The sequence below is a fragment of the Podarcis gaigeae genome, assembly GCF_964106915.1.
Source record: "Podarcis gaigeae genome assembly, chromosome: 14".
Lineage (NCBI taxonomy): Eukaryota > Metazoa > Chordata > Lepidosauria > Squamata > Lacertidae > Podarcis > Podarcis gaigeae.
Genome location: NC_139690.1, coordinates 18,415,780 through 18,432,415, shown reverse-complemented (window position 1 = coordinate 18,432,415; position 16,636 = coordinate 18,415,780). Strand labels below are relative to the sequence as shown.

Below are 16,636 nucleotides of genomic sequence, written 5' to 3'. Positions count from 1 at the left end.
AGCGCGGAGGGAGCCTGAGCCCGTGGGGAAACTCTGGACTACTGGAAAGGGGGAGCGGAGGTTAGGGGGCAAGCAGGGGGCTGTGGATTTATTCGCATTAGCAGCGCCCCAACCGGACAGGCGAGTGCGAGCTCCGGAAGGCGGCGGCGGCCGCAGAAGAAGCCTCGCTCCGCATCTTGCTCCGCAATCCAGTCCAGCGGAGCGTGTGGACGCCGCCTCGCTCGCTTTGCCAAAACTCGATTGGCAGGGCTGGAATGAGAACGGGGCAGCTTTCTCGCGGTGGTTCTTCAGACTAGGCTACTAGGGGGCTGGAATAAACCCCTCGATGGACGGAGACCCCCTTCTCTCTCTCTCGGTGGGGCAAAGAGAGAAACCCCCCATGCTTGAGAGTTTCCCCCACCTAGTTCCCCTCTCCGCCTTTTGCGTCCCATGCCGCCTCTTCCTGCCTTTTCGAGGACTTGGGATTCCTCTCCCTTTTCTCTTTCCAAACTTTCCCCCAAGTCTGCGGACCCTCCATCCTTGGACGCCAACTACTGCCCCTCTCCTCCCACCCCAAATATTTCAGCGATGTTCCCCATCACTCACCCAACCTCTGCCTCTCTTCCTTCCTCAGCACAAGTCTGTAAGTTATTTCTCTCCCCCATTTATTCTTATAAGAAAAGGAAAAAGAGCGACGAGGCTTGTTATTATAGATATTCATATATTTATTAGGCGAGCATCAAGAGCCAGGAGCCTCGGAGGAAAGGAGGCTCCGGGGGCTTTTTATAGGTGACGTATAGACCTACGTGGGGTGCTCTGGCCCCACATGGCCCCTGCTTACAGGCTTCCCACATCCTAAAATGACATTTCCCCGCAGTCCTCCTCGTCCTCCCGCCTCCCTCTGAGGTGAGGAGGGAAGAGGGGCGGTGGGGGGAAATCAGCCTTCGTTGTTCTGCTCGGGAGACGAGCGACGGAGCTTCAGTTGCACAGAGAGACACAGAGACGGAGGAGCGCAGGGAGGGAGCTCTAAAAAGGACCCTCCATTTGTGGGAGGGGGAGCGCTCAGGGGACACCCCCTCCCAGGAAGAGAGATCGAGAGCTGAGACCCAGCAAAGCGGACGGGGTCGCCATGTCCTCTCCGGCAAGGTAAGGTCATCGCGGTTCCTATTGCGTGGCGTTTGCTTAAGAGACAGTAGAGAGAAAATGACTCTTCATTTCTTTCTTTTTAGAAGGGTTCTTGGCTAAGGAGCTGCGGAGATCTGGGGGAGTTTGTCTTGGGGGGTACAGAAGAAGGCTAAATTTTCAACCTGGAATATAAATGATGATGGTGGGGGGTGGGGGGTGGGGGCTTTCCCCACCACAACAAATCACAAGTCCTGTAGTGGAATTTCTGACCTTTTACTGTCTGAAATTGACTTGGGCTGCCGCAGTGGCCCCGGACACGTGTCTTCCTTCCTTCCGTTTAGGGAGTCTTAGGATTTAGAGGAGGGGGTGTGGAATACACACACACACACACACGCTTGTGTGTTTGTGCATGCGCGGGTGTGTGAGTGTGAAACACAAGCCATTCTAAGGTTGTTGACTGACTCTGTCTGGATTGTCAAGAAGAGTTTTCTAGCTACACACCCTTCTGGATCCTGGCTCTGGGCAACTCATCGGCACATTTTAGTCGGCCACTTCTAGGTTTTTTTTAGGAAGGGGGAGGGTGCCCCTCTCCTTCTCCATAGATGAAGGCCAGCTCTCTTAGGCAAAAACTTATTATCTGTGTGTTTGAGATTGTGGAAAGACTTTACAGCACCTTGTATGCAGGAAGGAGAAGGGACAATATAGTAATTTCCTCCTTTAGGATTTTGATTGATTGATTGAAAAAAAAGAGTATAGACCCGCTTTTAAAATTGGGATGTAAGGTATATATGGGAGCCCTTTCCCTCAGCTCCATATGAACTCTCCGTGCTTCGTATGGAGCAAGGGGAAAGGCGAGGGACAGCAATTTGTTTTTTTTTTTGTTTTTTTTAAGGCTGGGAGTCTTATTTGCACACCGTTAATCCGGATCGCAGTCCGATATTCTCCTTTTCACACAAGGGAGGACATGGAGGAAATGTTCATTCACTCGTATGGGGGCTAGGGAAAGAGGTTGAGGACTGAGAGGGTTTGGTTGACCGTGAGAAGCAGATAACTCGTGAATTTTCTCCCCATCGTCCTCAGAGATGTTAGTCTGGTGGTAGTAGATTCCTGGCGCACTAGATAACGTAGTGGGCTGGACCAGCTCTGCCCTGGACTCTGTGTGGATGTGTATAGAAACTATGATATATTAGTTGGATATTATCCTTCCTTTTGTGAGTTTAGCAGAGTACACCCCTTGCAATAAAAATAGGAAGATTGCACACCCAGCCCTGACTTTATGACTTTCTTATCTGTTATGTGTGCTTGTGTGTCTATATCAATATCTAAACAGATTACACACACGCAATCCCAAAGCGAATTGTTTCCTGCAACGCTCAACTATTCCCTTTCGGAAAGCACAGAGCAGTTTTACAAGCAAAGGTCGACCCACGCAGACACATACACACACGCCGACTCCTCGGGCTCGAGGTCCCCGGTGGTGTGTGCCTTTAAACACACCCAGACACACAGCACACACCCGCCGCACCATGGTCACCATTGGAAAGTTGCCTTGGCAGAAACTTCACTCAATCGGGCGACAATGGAGCCCCCGGGGCGGGCGGGACAAAAGGGGTTGGAAGTAGTTGAACTGCCAGGCACGTCCACCCCCCGGGTGGTTGAATTAAAAAAGAAGAAGGAGAAGGAGGAGAAAAAGAAATAATGAATGAGAGAGAGAGAGAGGGAGAGAGAGAAAGAAAAATGAAAGAAAAGAAATGTACGGGGGGAAGAGGGAGGGGGAAGCTAGAGAGGGACTTTTCTTTGCGCTGGTGAGAAAATACTCCGGGCAAAAAGTTGGTTCGGCGTCTTCATTTCAGCGCCAACGGAGCAAAGCTAATTCAATAGGAAACGCGAAGGTTTCCAAATAAAGAAGCGCTGTTAACGTGAAAAGTTCGTCTCTGGCGAATTAATTGTTAGGGCAAATAAACTCAGCCACGGAGAGACGGCAGTAGGTCGGGAAGGGGATTATTACTATTATTTTCTCTTAACTGCTGGCTGACGTTTCCTCCGCAGTTACGCAATGATTTTTCAGTGCTCGTCCTTTCGCGCAGAGAGTTTAAATCTAACCCACACAACGCTATCTCAGATACTTCCGGGGGAAAGGAAGGATGTCATTTGCTGTTGTTGCTTTTATTTTTATTTTTTTTAAAAAAATATTTATTTATTATTTTTTTAAAAAATAAAATACGACCCTTTGTCATAAAGCAAAATGAGACAGAAATCGTGGCAGGGCCTGGTGTTTTCTAAGAGAGCGCAGTGATACTCGGAGCATCTTCTAAATGGGAATTTGTATTTTCCCGTTCAGAAATCCGAAGCGATCAGCAAGATTTTTGTAGCTATCCCATCTATTGTATAGCTGCCTCTTCCGAAGTTTGGTTACTGCTAGGTTTGAATACCTGTTCTTGTGGTTTCAACGTTTTATACCATAGCGCCTCTTTATTACCCCGTGTTGTGTGATCGTATATTTATATATCTATCTATACATACATATATACATACACATATATATACATATATATGTATATATGTATATGCATGTGTGTGTGTGTGTGTGTGTGTGTGTGTGTGTATAATACAGATTGAGTCTACAGTCGCAAGTTGGGAAACATTAATGGCCCAGAGAAAAGAGTTGCAGAAGCAACGGTTGGTTAAATAATAATAATAATTTTTTAAGCGAAGCATACAGAAAAATGCAGATTATTTTTTGTGTGCATATGGAAAATAAATTCATTACATAACAGAAGGCTGAGCAGGAAAGAGAAACAAGAGGTTTGGAGATAAAATAATAATAACAGGTGTACAGTGCTAGCTTAGACAGGTCTACTCAGAAGTAAGTCCTATGAAGTGGGCCTTATGACCAGATAAGTGGCTATAGGAGTGCAGCTGCAATTACTATAAAAAAGGGAGGGGATCCAAATACATAAATAAATAAGACAGCGACTAGAGTTGCTCGAGGCTAATGAAAGCACGGGGCGGGGGGAGACGTGGAATCAAGACGAGAGAGAGAAGAGAAACAAAACGGGAAGGAACTGATTTAAGGCTCGAATTCCAATTCAGACGTCCACACGCCCACATTCACCTAAACACAGCACCGCCTCGCACCGTCGGTTTTATTGGGGTGGGGGGGTGGGGTGTCGTCTGTTCCAGCGCAACACAGGAATGGCCTGCAAGGGGTTAAACTGATTGCTCATGAACTTGGCCTGTCTGTCTGTCTGGATTTTGATGGATGGGGTAGACCCCGCTGGCAAGTTCAGGCGGCAAGACCTCCCCCGCGGCTTCGGCGGTCCTGGGAAGCAGACGACAGAGGGAGAGGGCGGGGGAAGGGGAGGGGGCGAGGGAGGGGAGGGGGAGTCTTCACCTCCCCGTTACTCCCCCTCGCTTTACTACCGCAGCCTCCCACCCTTCTACCTCGCTGCAGAGGAGGGCGAAGTTGCCCGATCTCGGATAGAGAGCTGGTCTTTCCCTGGCCTCTTCAAGGCCCCTAATTCGCTTGGAATGGGATGGAGAGACAGGTAGAGGGGGAAGGTTGATCCACGCGACGGAAGGAGAAAGCAGGCTGGGAAAAAGCCGGGCTGGGTTTCAGCATTTGGACAGCGCCCGAGGCAAGGTAACCACGGTGGGCAAAGAGTGGTATGGAGAGAGAGGCAAGCGGAGAAAGCGAGGGGCCAGTAGAGAAGAGGGTCTCTAGGACGACCCCCTTCCTCCCTGGCTTTCAGATCCCACCGTGGGGGGGGGGGTGAAGTTGGGGAGGGAGCCTCTCTGGGTTTGGAAATGTGGGGTGGGGAAAGAGGTTTTCCCAGAATCCAGGTGCAAATCCAACGTGCCCGCGAGCTGTTCCTCTGGTTTGCCATATCTGCCCATCTGGTTACCGACCTATGGCGCGCATCCCATCTATCATCAGGAGAATTAACAGACAGACAGACAGACAGACAGACAGACAGGATGTATGGGTGGCTATAAAGGCAACAAGGAGGGGAAGAGAGAGAGGGTCACCTAACCACTGTCACAAAAATATCAGTTATGTCAAATAGGCTATGATCAATATCCTTCCCGCTCCAATACTTTTTCTTCTACTCAATCCCCCATCCCAAGATGCGGAAAGACTTGGGGGTCTGCTCAGCAAACCCCATTACCCCCAGTTCCACAATACCTTCTATCAACGCCCTGCAAAGAATGCAGCAAAACCAAACATCCCCCCCCAAAAACCCGCCTCTTTTACTTGCCCAGAATTCCACCCCGTTGGTCATTCCCCTATCCAGGAGGGTTTAAGGACTGGTGGGGGGCTGGTGGGGCAGGTGGGCGGGTATAGTGTTGGTTTTCTTCTTCTAAGCCTGCCTGAGCTGTTTTCAAAAGGCCGTCCTTATGCAAGCCTATCAGAATGGACTCCCTCTCCCCCTCCCCGCCCAGCCACAAGCCACTTTCCCTTTTTAATTGGAGCTCCACCGGAGTCTTAATTACAGGCTGAGAGAGGGAGGGCAGGATGAGATTTCTGCTCGGTGGAGATGGCTGGCCAAGCGCCCCCTCCCCCCTCCTCCTCGCTTCTCCCCCTCCTCCTCTTCCTCCTCCTCCTCCTCCAGCCGCCCCTGATTGGCTCGAGTAAGACGCTGCTGCTCTGACGTCACCCAGCCTGCCAGCAGACCAGGCTTTCTTGGAAAACGACCAGAGCTTTTGGAGCTAAGAGGAGCTGGCTGGGCGCGCGGAAGGAAGCCCAGCTAGAGGCGCCCTCCTTCTCTTAAATCCCCCTCCTCCCCACCCCTCTCTCCGCTCCCTCAGAGCCAGAAGGGGGAAAGGGGGGCCGGCCAAGAAGGCCCACACAGCGAGACGGAAACCGTGGATCATCCTCGGCTGGAAAATAAGCTACGCAGCAGCTCCAATCGCCTTTCGCCCCTTCTTCTTCTCCTTTTTATTATTATTATTTTTGTTATTTTCTTGGCCACGGATTTCTTCTGCCTGTCTGCCTGCCTGCCTTCTCCATCACCCGTGCTTGGAGCTGCCGCGTGTAAGTGCTGATCTTGCTTGCTCTTCGCCGAGAATCCTGCCTGCCTGCCTTTCTTTTCTCTCGCTCCCCCACAACCACGGGGGAAGGCGTTAAAGGCTGTGGGTTTTTGGGCCCACCATCGTAGAAAAGAGAGATGGGGATTCGGTTGGGTTAGAGGCGGTGGAGACGGCTATGGAGTGATGGCGCTGCTCGCCTTTGAAACAGCGTCTGGCGTGAGGTGGGGGGGCGTTCAGGGGGGTGCTGGCGTTTTGAGGGGGGTGGGGGGGGCAGAAGGGGAACGGATTTGGGAACGATCGAGGGTGCCGGGGGAGGGAAGAAATATCTCTCCCCCCCCTTCTGTAAGAGAAAGTTGATCTTCCTTTGCTGCTTTGAATAAGCAAACGAGGCAAAGAAGGAAAGGAAGATGAGCACGTGTGAATTGCAGGTTTGGGGAAGGGAAGTAAGATCGTGGGAACGCGGGGAAGAGAGAAGAAGGCGCTCGGGAAGAAGGAAGAGGGTGCCGGGAGAAGTCCTCCCAGACCTTCCTTGGTTGCAAGCTTTGGATTTTGACAAAGCCGGGTCTGCGTGCCAGTGTGTTTTTGCTCCCACCCGCTGGAAAAAGCTTTAAATAGGTAGGCATCCATGGCTTTGGGAAGTAGCTGGGGTCTTGGGATGTTGCGCACGTGAAGGCGAGGGGAGCCAAAGGAACCAGGGGTGGGTGGAATTGTTCGAGGCTGCCATCCCCTTACGCGCTGCGCGCCGTGCGTGATTATTGGCTCCCGAGTAAAGCTTGCTTGGATTGTACTTGCGCGCGGGTGGATCGGGTAGCTGCGTTACGCTGCCGTTGAGGAGCGTGGTGGCGGTGGCGTCTTCCCGCAGTCCCAGATTAAAGGTATCCCTTGATAGCATATGGGTTGTAGCCAACGCTAGTCCTGCTGGGTGTGTAGAGCCATCAAAGTGAGTGAGGATGAACTACCTGAGGTTCATTGCTTTAAATGGGTCTACTCTGAGTAATGCTAAGTTAGCTACCACCCTTTGCCATGTCAAGGCATTCTGAGAGTCTACTGTGCGTCTATCTTCGGTTCTTGGGCTGTTGGAACTAAAAGTGTTGCGAGGAGGCCTTGAAGTTCATCGCCGGCATTTAATAACAACACTAACAGCAGAAAGTAATAAATGCACTAACACTATCGATGATGGTACTGGTAAATAATAATTATATTAAATTATTATTACATAATAATTATATTAATAATGCATCATTTTTTGATGTCTTTTGTCACGAATCTACCACCCGAGGCAGCTGCCTCAGTCGGCCCACTGTTGGGGACGGCCTTAAGTTTCAGGCTTATTTTCCACGTTTATGGATTTGTTTCCAAGATGCGCGATAGAAACGAGGGGACGAGTTGTTGGTTTCTTGGACATTCACATAGTTACTGAGTTGCTCTGAGCTGGTCCTTACCAAACCTTAGAAAGGTATCGATCCACTTCTCCCAAATGCTCGCTATTGTAAAAGCCACTTCTGAGACTATTATTTACGCGGAGGGCATTCGAAAGATTCTTCATCCACCAGTTATTTCAAAAGGCTTTGTTCTTTTCGAAGGGCCCGTGGGTTTGTGGTGAGCGTGTGCGATTTGCATGGGATGGTTAATATTGCAAATGCTCTTAACAAACAAAATGGGTTTTGTAGTGTTTCGATGCCCATGGTGCAAAATATTTATATATATTTAAGACAAACGGATTTCAAATATCCCAGGCTTACGGTGGATATTTTTGAGAGAATGATAATGATAACCACAACAACAATTACACTTTTTACATGATGTCTGGCCTTGAAAACAGAGTTAGAGAGCATCCCATTTAGAAGTATTGCTTATCAGACATTACCGAAATGAGGACAGCCACTAAGAATGAATCCTTTAATTTTCTGTTATTGGAGGCAGAAACCCTAACTAACGTGGGGGGCGGGCGGAACTTAGATATATCTATCGCAAGTTACAGCCGCTGCATTGATATCTAGGTAGCAGCGAATGCAAGTGCGTCGGGATTTATTGCCTTTGCATTTTATTAGGCGTCGTTTCTCCTTCCTTACCTTCCTTTTCTTCCTCTTATTTTTCAGAGTCAATTAAAATAATAATAGTGAATTAGAATGACTTCCACCCATTAGGCCTCAGCCTTGAGCGTGTGCCTGGGGATATAGCATATGATAATTTAAGTTGTGCCCCTCAAAACAGGCCAGACGTTCAAAGGACACGGATTCCTGTCTAGATCACGGTCCCCTCACTCCCCGACGCTTGTTTGGAAGGCAGTATAAAGAGAAAAACAAACACACTCTGGCCCTCCTCTCTCCCTCAGCTTTCTACTCCGTTTCTGGAGCGGCCGCGTTTACACCGCTCATGATGGGATTCTTAATTACTCGGCAAAGCGAGGCTTCCCAGTTCACCTCCCTTACTTTCCTCAACCAGCCTGCTTCTTATTTCTCCCAAAATACCCCCCTCCGAACCCTTCAGGATCTGCGGTTCGGAGTTGGCAAAGAGAGAGGTGAGGGGACCCAGCACAAACCAGGAGATTCACCTGACTGAGCCCACCGAGCAAAGAAGCGTGTGTGTGGTTATTCGAGGTTGGCTAAAAATAACTTTCCCCTAATTAAAGAAGACCTGACGTCAGACATGCTCAGGCATAAAAAAGGGGGAAGGCCTCGAGAGATGATGTGTGTAGTTTTCTTCTTTCTTTCTTTCTTTCTTTCTTTCTTTCTTTCAGAAGAGGAGAGCAGGAGGGCTTCTTTAATTTTGAATGTCTTGGAAAGCGAGTGCGGCAAGGTTGGGGCTACGATTCTTTCTAGCTGGCTGGTTGTGACCCTTTTTAAAAATGCTCATCTCAGTAAATCCAGGCACGATCTCTCTCTCTCTCTCTCTGTGTGTGTGTTATGATTTTGCCACGCTAAAAAAACCTACTCTGGTGTGCGTCTCTCTCTCTGTTGTGCTTTTGGGCGTTGAAATAACGACACGGTGTAGAACACAGTCAGCCTAGGGGGGTTGTGTAAGCATGCTGGAGGGAGGGAGGGAGAGGGGTGGAATGGAGAAATATCACTGGGGAAATCTGGAGGCCGCCATGTGAGCGTGGTAGCTGCCGAGCCTGCTCCCCCTGCGAGCCTGCGGCCCCGGCGACTGCGAGCTCGGCCTGCCTTTTCTGCACCAGCGCACCGACAGACAGACAGCCGTGTTACATGGCTCCCTGTTGGGACTTCCACGCGATTTCCTCCCTCCCCTCCCCACGCCTCCCTCTCCCCGCCACCCTTAAATCCCCACATTTAAAGCATCCCTTTGCAGGAGCACAAAGCTCACTCTGTTAGAAGGGAGCCAAAGCTTATGCCCCCTAGGCCCATTTCACAGCTATAGGGATGGGGAGCATTTCTCCTGAATGGCATTCCAGTATTGGAAAGATCTGACCCGTCCAGTCTTCCAACACGGACCCGTTCACTTCAGAGCAGCCACACTGGCTGCGGGGGGGGGGGCACAGTCCCAGAAAGTGGGGTTGTAGATTCTTTCCTCTCTCTCTTTCTCTTTGCCCTCATTTTCATCCCTGTATCTCCTCTCCGCCTTCCACCCATTGCTCTCCTCTTGGGCTGGATGAAGAGCCATTCTTCACCTCCCAGAATCGGGCTCAGCTACGCGTCTGAGGTGTAGGAGGGAATTTGAAAGATGCCTTTTGGATTTAGTGGCGCGCTTGAAATCTTCTCCCACCTACTACTCCTAGGTAGGGGATGGCGGTGACGTGGCTCCAGCCAGGACACTCTGTCTTTGTACTGACGCTTGATGGATCCGAGTTGGGCCTTGTTAGACTGGCACCCTGCAGTCTACCAAAGTCTTGGAGGCCAGGGAAAATAAAGAAAGTCTGCAGCCCTCTTCGGGAAGGTTGGCAACCACCTTAAATACAATCCTTGTAAAACAGCCAATAGCTGTGACTTGTTATTTCAATTAGAGTCGAATTGCATCTAGCTTTGATGATCTGGTGGAAGAGTGAACGAGTCTGAATCGATTTGTTAGAGTGGAATCCTATACATTTCTAATCAGAAGTACACCTCCCAAGTTCAGTGGGGCTTACTCCCAGATAAGTGGGTTTAGGGGTGCAGTTTCAGTCTTTAAGATGGCACCAGACCCTCTGCAACAACACACTAAGAGGGTTGCCACCGCTCTGGAAGTTTTCTTCATCTTTTATAATTTCCGAGGAGGGGAAAAATATTTATTTAATAGGGGACCGTTCATTTTCCATCCGTTACAAATAGCTCTAGCCAGAGGCGGATTATACCTAGATTAGTATTTTCTTTTTTTAAGGTTGGGGAAGAATTTCTTATTATGTAACCTGATGCACGATTTTGCTATTTGTTTACTGTCCCTTACCAGAAAATTTCCCATTGTATTAGAAAGGAGGGAGCGGAGGGGGCATAAAGAGATTTTATTTTATTTTGCAAGAGGCGAGTGGGGGAGAGATGGTGAGCAGATGATGCAAATATGTGGCGGCAACGAAGGCACGTTAAGGGAAGCTAGTTTCCAGCACCTTGGCCAGTGCCTTCGCCCTCGGATTTAAGCAACGTTTCATTCTTGGGCAGCCGGTGGAGAAGTAGGGAATTGTGTTCCGCGGCAGAGTTAGTACCCAACCGCATTTTCCCACCCGGAGACCCGAGGGAGGAGACCTCTCATTGGAGTTGCGGGAAGGCTGGCGTGCTCCCAGTTTCCAAAAGCCTCTCGGAGGATCCGTTACGCGAGACAGCACCAGCACGTTAGGCCCAAGGCTGCTGGTATGACTTTCCCGGGCCTGGCCAGAGCTAGCCTACCTGCTGAATGATGGTGGGGGTTTGAAAGGAAAGTGCTGGACAGAAATGGGGCAGGAACGACTGCTTGGCCAGGCTGGCTAGTAGCTTGGCACCAGGCAAAAGCAGGATCCGGTCGCCTCTTGCTTTCCTTGGTTCCTTTCCTTCTTCATGTTCCGTGGATTCGAAGCCCCCCTCTGGAAATAGTGGTTTGATCCAGGGATTATTTGATTTATTTAGATTATATTAAAATTCCTTATTTCCTTCCCTTCATCTCTCCCTCCCCTCTTTTTACCCGTCGTTCACCCCCTCTCTCTGTCCTATCAATATTCTATCTATCCATCCACACATATCTTCTTTCTTTCTTTATTTCCAACACCCACTCAGCTAACAAATCTGTTTTATCAGGATTCAACGCACACGTAGAACAGCCATTCCCCATAGCGGAGAGATCCTGTGGCATTTAGCATCGATTTGAAACATACTGTTCAACTGCACGGGCAGATGCATAGAATATTGACAAGAGGAGACAAGTCAATACTCCGCAATAGGCTCGATATAGGTGTTTTACGCCATTCTCTCTCTGTGTGTGTGACACACACACACACACACACACACACACACACACACTTAATGGTAACGACAACGTTTTAGATTTAGCATGCTTGCAGAGGGGTAGCCATGTCTGAGGGTTGCAGCAAAAACAGAGTCTTGTAGTACCTTAAAGGCTGAGACACTCTGACTGTGGCAGAACCTATCGGTTCTGGATTTAGGTTATCGAATCGTCTGCCTAGCTTGCAAGCTACCTGTGTGATGGAGCGGGGGCGGGGGGGCAGAAATCAGCTCGTCCAAGTGGCTTCTGCGTATTTGCGCACAGAGAAATAATGAATGCAAGGATTTTCCTTGCATGTTTTACGGTCATCCTGTTCAGGCGCTGGAGGAAATATCGCGCGCTTGGCCTTGAGATGCCTGCTTCTGTTTTCCACGCAGGAGGAGAAGCAACAACAACAGTACAGGCAGAAACGAGCGGCGCGTTTCTACAAGGCCAGGTTGGAGGGGGGGGGCGCCTCATTTTATTCCGAGAAAGGGAACCGGTGACCTTCCAGATCCTTCCTGGACTACATTTCCCATCATCCCTGACCACTTTCCACGATGCCTGGCGCTAATGGGAGTTGGGGTCCAGTAACACCCGTGTGTGTGTGTGTGTGTGTGTGTGTTTCACCAGTTCCCCATCCTTGATTCAATCGCGAACCCCAGAATAGAATGTCCGTGGAACCCAGAACGTCATTCCGAACGTCTTTTCGCTAGAAATCTTCGGAACTTGATGGGCCTTCCCTTCCCTTCGCTTGCAACCCACACGGAAAATAAAATAAATTGAGAGAGCATCATCAACACGCCCCTCCCCACCATTGCACCGCATATTTCGCTCCTGCAAAGGTGCCGGGCCCTGCGGGCAACAGACGTGGACTCAGGCGGAAAGGTTTTATATTTTCATGGAAACATGTAAGGGGAGGCGCAGAACATTAAGACTCTATAGAGAAGTGTGAGGATTTGGGAAATGGCATTCGGGAAGGTGAAATTTTAGGAATGGCTACTAAGCGGAGGGACCTACTAGCCAGCCACGGATAATCATCCTTTACTAAAGAGAACCACACCTCCTTCTTTCAGGAAAATCTACGACAATTCCCCCTGGACCTGGGGAGAGGATCAGTAATATTTGGATTTTGTTTGAAAACCCCAAATTCTCAATGTTCAGTATCTTTCCCCCGCTTTCCCACCAATCTTCTAGTCCAGAGAAATCTAATTCAAGATTAGTCCTTTAAAACAATCTGTCTTGCAAATACACTGGATTAGGCCGTGGGAGGAGGGGAGGGAGTTGCAGATCTGCTTCTGATCCGAAGTCAGATCCCATTCACTGCTTTCACTCCGGTTTGATCCACACGTTCTCAGTCCCACCCAATCAGATCCTTTCAAACGGTAACAACGCGTGTACCATTCGGGTGTGTGTGTGTGTGGGGGGGGGGATCTCTTCGGAAAGGACGAGCGGTGTTTTTAAAGCGTGTTTGTTCCGAGTCAAAATTAAAAGAAAACGGAGGGTGGGGGAGAGTGAAGGAGCCTAATTTTCCTCCAAGAAATGGTGGGGGGAATGGAGACGGAGGGCGTCGTCCCTGAAATCTAATCCCTCCGTTCATTCAAAGGTTCTGGAATTAGAACACAGTACCTGGTGGACCTCCTCCGAAATTACGACTTATTGACAAAGTCAGGATTTTCGGTGACTTAGTTTCAGTCTAAGTGTATTGATTGACCTATGGAATGGTCTGAGAGCCCCTTAAGGTCCCTTTTCCATTGTACCTGGAAGGCGGTGCGTAAAGATTTTGCCCCGGGGGTATTCAGAGAACTCTAGTGTTTCCTTAGAGCTTCAGCCCTAACATTACCTGGAAGTAAGCTTTGATGAAATCAAAGGAATTTACTTCCGAGGTCGTTTATTAAACTAGCCATTAGCCTTGTAGCTAGGTTTTTTTTTAATTAAAAAAAATCTTTATAGGGGGGAAAAATCACGCGAGAATGTTGATTTAATTTTTGAAGTAGAATAAGCTATTAGATCATATCCATTGGTGCTTTGTGCAGGTCAAGAGCCCGGAGATAAGAAAGACACCCTTACCCAATATAATCTATCTAATTATTAGATTGCTATATGTGTGCATAGCGATAGGAAAACAGGAAAGACAGCCTTTTGAAAATGGTTAAAAGCAGAGATCTATGTTTCCCTCCCAAACATTCCAAAAAAAGAATCCGAAAAGGCTGGATTGCTTTTGGGAATGCGCGCTAGAATGGAATCCAGTGCGTGGAGAATCTTGTTGATCTCTCTTGCCCCAGTGGCATAAGGGTGAGCCTAGTGCCTGGATATTAGCCGGTTTGGACTTGCAATCCTAAACCCACTCACTCCATAACAGCGCAACCCTGTGCATTTCTATCCAGAGACAAGTTGATATCCTCAGAAGTAAGCTGTGGAATTCAAGCGGGGTTTTTAGTTACAGGAAAAAGGGGATTAAGGGTCGCAACCTAAATCTCCGGGAACACAGTAAGATTTACCTCTGGGTAAATAGGCGCAGGATTGTGGAGTCAGTTAGATCCCGCCGCCTTCTGAGATTAGCAGCAATCTGGAATTCCATGCAGGGAATGTGATCTGGAGGTGATATTAGAAGGCTTTTTAGGCGTGGATAGCTCAGTCGGTAAAGCACGAGATTCTTAATCTTAGAGTCGTGAGTTCGAGCCCCACGTTGGGCAAAAGATTCCTGAATTGCAGGGGGTTAAACAATATGGCCCTCGTGGTCCCTTCCAACTCTACAGTTCTAGGATTCTGTGGAAATGAGTAACATATACCTTGGTGCATTGAGATCAGTAACCTGCTGTGATTTAAACTGCAGTCCTCCGCCTGCACTCGCCTGCAAGTAAGTCTCATTGAGCTAAAAAAGGCCTGTCTTCTGAGTAGACATGTATAGGATTGCCACTGAAAATGTGCTTGGCATTGGCCTGTTGGATGTTACTTTTATTTCGGAATAAAGGGTGGACCTGAGGCTCTTGATTCTCTATTCTAGAATTCCTTAGGTGCCGCTCCCTTGCCCAGGCTTCTAACCTTCTACTTCATTCTCTGCTCGTTTTCAATCAAACATGCTTCTCGTTGCATTTCCGGATCTGATCTCGGTTTGGGGACCGTTTGGAAACCGATAGGAGGAGAGATTGTGTCTGATGCCGGTTCAGACAGTAATCGCTTCTAATGCCTGTTTTGTTTGATCTGTGAGCACGTTGCCTATCGCTCGTTGTCGATCGCTCCAGTGTGTTAAAACCCGTTCAGGAGCGAGGCGTTGGTGCTGAAGGTGAGGCGGGTGTCTTCCACACACAGCAGATCAAAGCAAAGACGCCTTACGAGAAGAAAAAAGGGATAAAACCATTTATTTATTTTAATCATCTCGCCTCCTAATTCTGGGTGGTGCCTATTTCATAGAGTGCTGGAGCCAAGGGCGTGCAGCAATGTGTGTGCATTGTAAGTGAGAGGCTGGAGGCCGTAGAAAAATACGAGATAATTCATATTTCGTAACTGGGGAATTTTTTTTTCCAAAGCACTTGTTTTCCATTTTCAATTCTTCTAGGGAAAAATGCATCGTTCAGAGGAGAAAATATACTGAACGATTAGGCTCCCCAAACTCAGCTGCCCACACATTTTTGCCATGTCCATGTTTGTTTCAAGAGGGAAACTGTCTCTGCTTTAATTTTAATTTATTTATTTATATATATATTTTTTAAAAAAAACATGTTGGGAGACAGGAATCCAGACAACATTAAACACTTTACATGTTGGGAGTTTTCAACAGGAGAGATGTATTGGCTGGGGTTTGGGTATTTATAACTAAAAATAAAAATAAAATCCCACAAAACTCGTTGGAACTGAATCTCAAGCATGACTGCTGTCCTACGCGTTCCAACCTAAGAAGAAGATTCCCCTCCCCATGCTAATAGCTCAGTGTGGCGATTTAAACATGTATGGGATAGGGGCCATAATCGGGCACGTTTGCTACAGCCCTTAGCAAGTGTCTAAATCTCTCCCAATGAACTCAAGGGAACTTCATAGGGCTTAACATTCGCTGGATCGGGCCCTGGGACGTGAGAAGGGCTCCTCTTTCGTGCTCCGGAGTGCAAGAATCCTCTCCATCCCCAGTGATTTTAAAATGATCTGATTTCATTCCCCCCCCCCCAAGAGTCTGCAAAATCCCAGGCCTCCCCCACCTCCCAACAAAGTGGTGCTAGATCACCCTTAGTCAAGGGGGTGATCTTAATTTGCGGCACCCAGGGTTTAGACTGGAAGACCCCATTGAACAAAATCAAGACCCCCACGCACGCAGTGGGTTTCTTTGAGCCCCCCAGAAAAGAGGAAATGTGCGTTGCAGGAAACCCCGTTCACTTCAATGGGGCTGGCTGCCAAGTGTGTGCAACACAGGGTTGTGTTGCAGGCCTTAACTCAGGCAGGGAGAGAGGGCTGGGGGTACGTATGGCAGACTTCGAAGAAATATTGTTGCCTAAAAGGAAAGGGGCGGAATGTGTGTTGGGTGGGGAGGCGTGGGAGGGAAAGAGCAAAAGAGGCGGGAAGGAGAGGTGATTTGAATGCGAGGCCGCCCATTGGCTGCCAGCCCTGTTGACGTCACTTCCCAAAGAAGGGTGTTTAGCATCAGAAAAGGAGTATAGAACTTGGTCAGTAGAAAGAGGGCGAGACATCAGCCCAGTATCTCAGGGTGGGATTTGAATGTAAACCAGCTGCTTCCCCCCAAGGGAAATGCCTCATTTCAGATAGTCAGAACTCAGCAATAGGTGACTTCTGCCAGCCATAACCTGCAGAGCAGGTCATTCTCCCGCTTTTCCTTCTTAAATAAGTGCAACGCTGCTCTTTTTCTTCTCTCGTCTTCCCAAAAGGTTTCACGTTCTTTTATCTCTCTCCTCCTTTTTTTTTGCTTTCTCGATGGCAGATCGAAGATCCAAACCTCGCTACTCTTGTTTTTTCTTCTGCTACCCCCGCCAAGTTGAGCCCAGCTTTATGAGGAGGGGGGAAAAAAAAGAAAAGAGATAGAGAGAAAAAGTGGAGGAAAAGCAAGAAGACGCCCTCGGAAGAGGGAGGGCTGTTTCTGTCTTTGGTTATCTAGCTGTATGAGTGTTATCAA

At 48.7% G+C, this 16,636-nt stretch overlaps 1 long non-coding RNA gene across 2 annotated transcripts in view; it reads left to right on the top strand.

Moving 5' to 3' along the window:
- Positions 1 to 814: 814 nt before the first annotated feature.
- Positions 815 to 16,636, top strand: part of LOC310831796 — a 97,711-nt gene continuing 81,889 nt past the window's right edge. Inside the window, exon 1 of one of the 2 annotated variants that reach the window (XR_014557959.1) lies at positions 815 to 1,125. This is a non-coding gene — a long non-coding RNA (uncharacterized lncRNA). Of the gene's footprint in view, positions 1,126 to 5,827; positions 6,140 to 16,636 lie in introns of those variants that run through there. The other variant, XR_014557960.1, reaches the window with a different exon arrangement.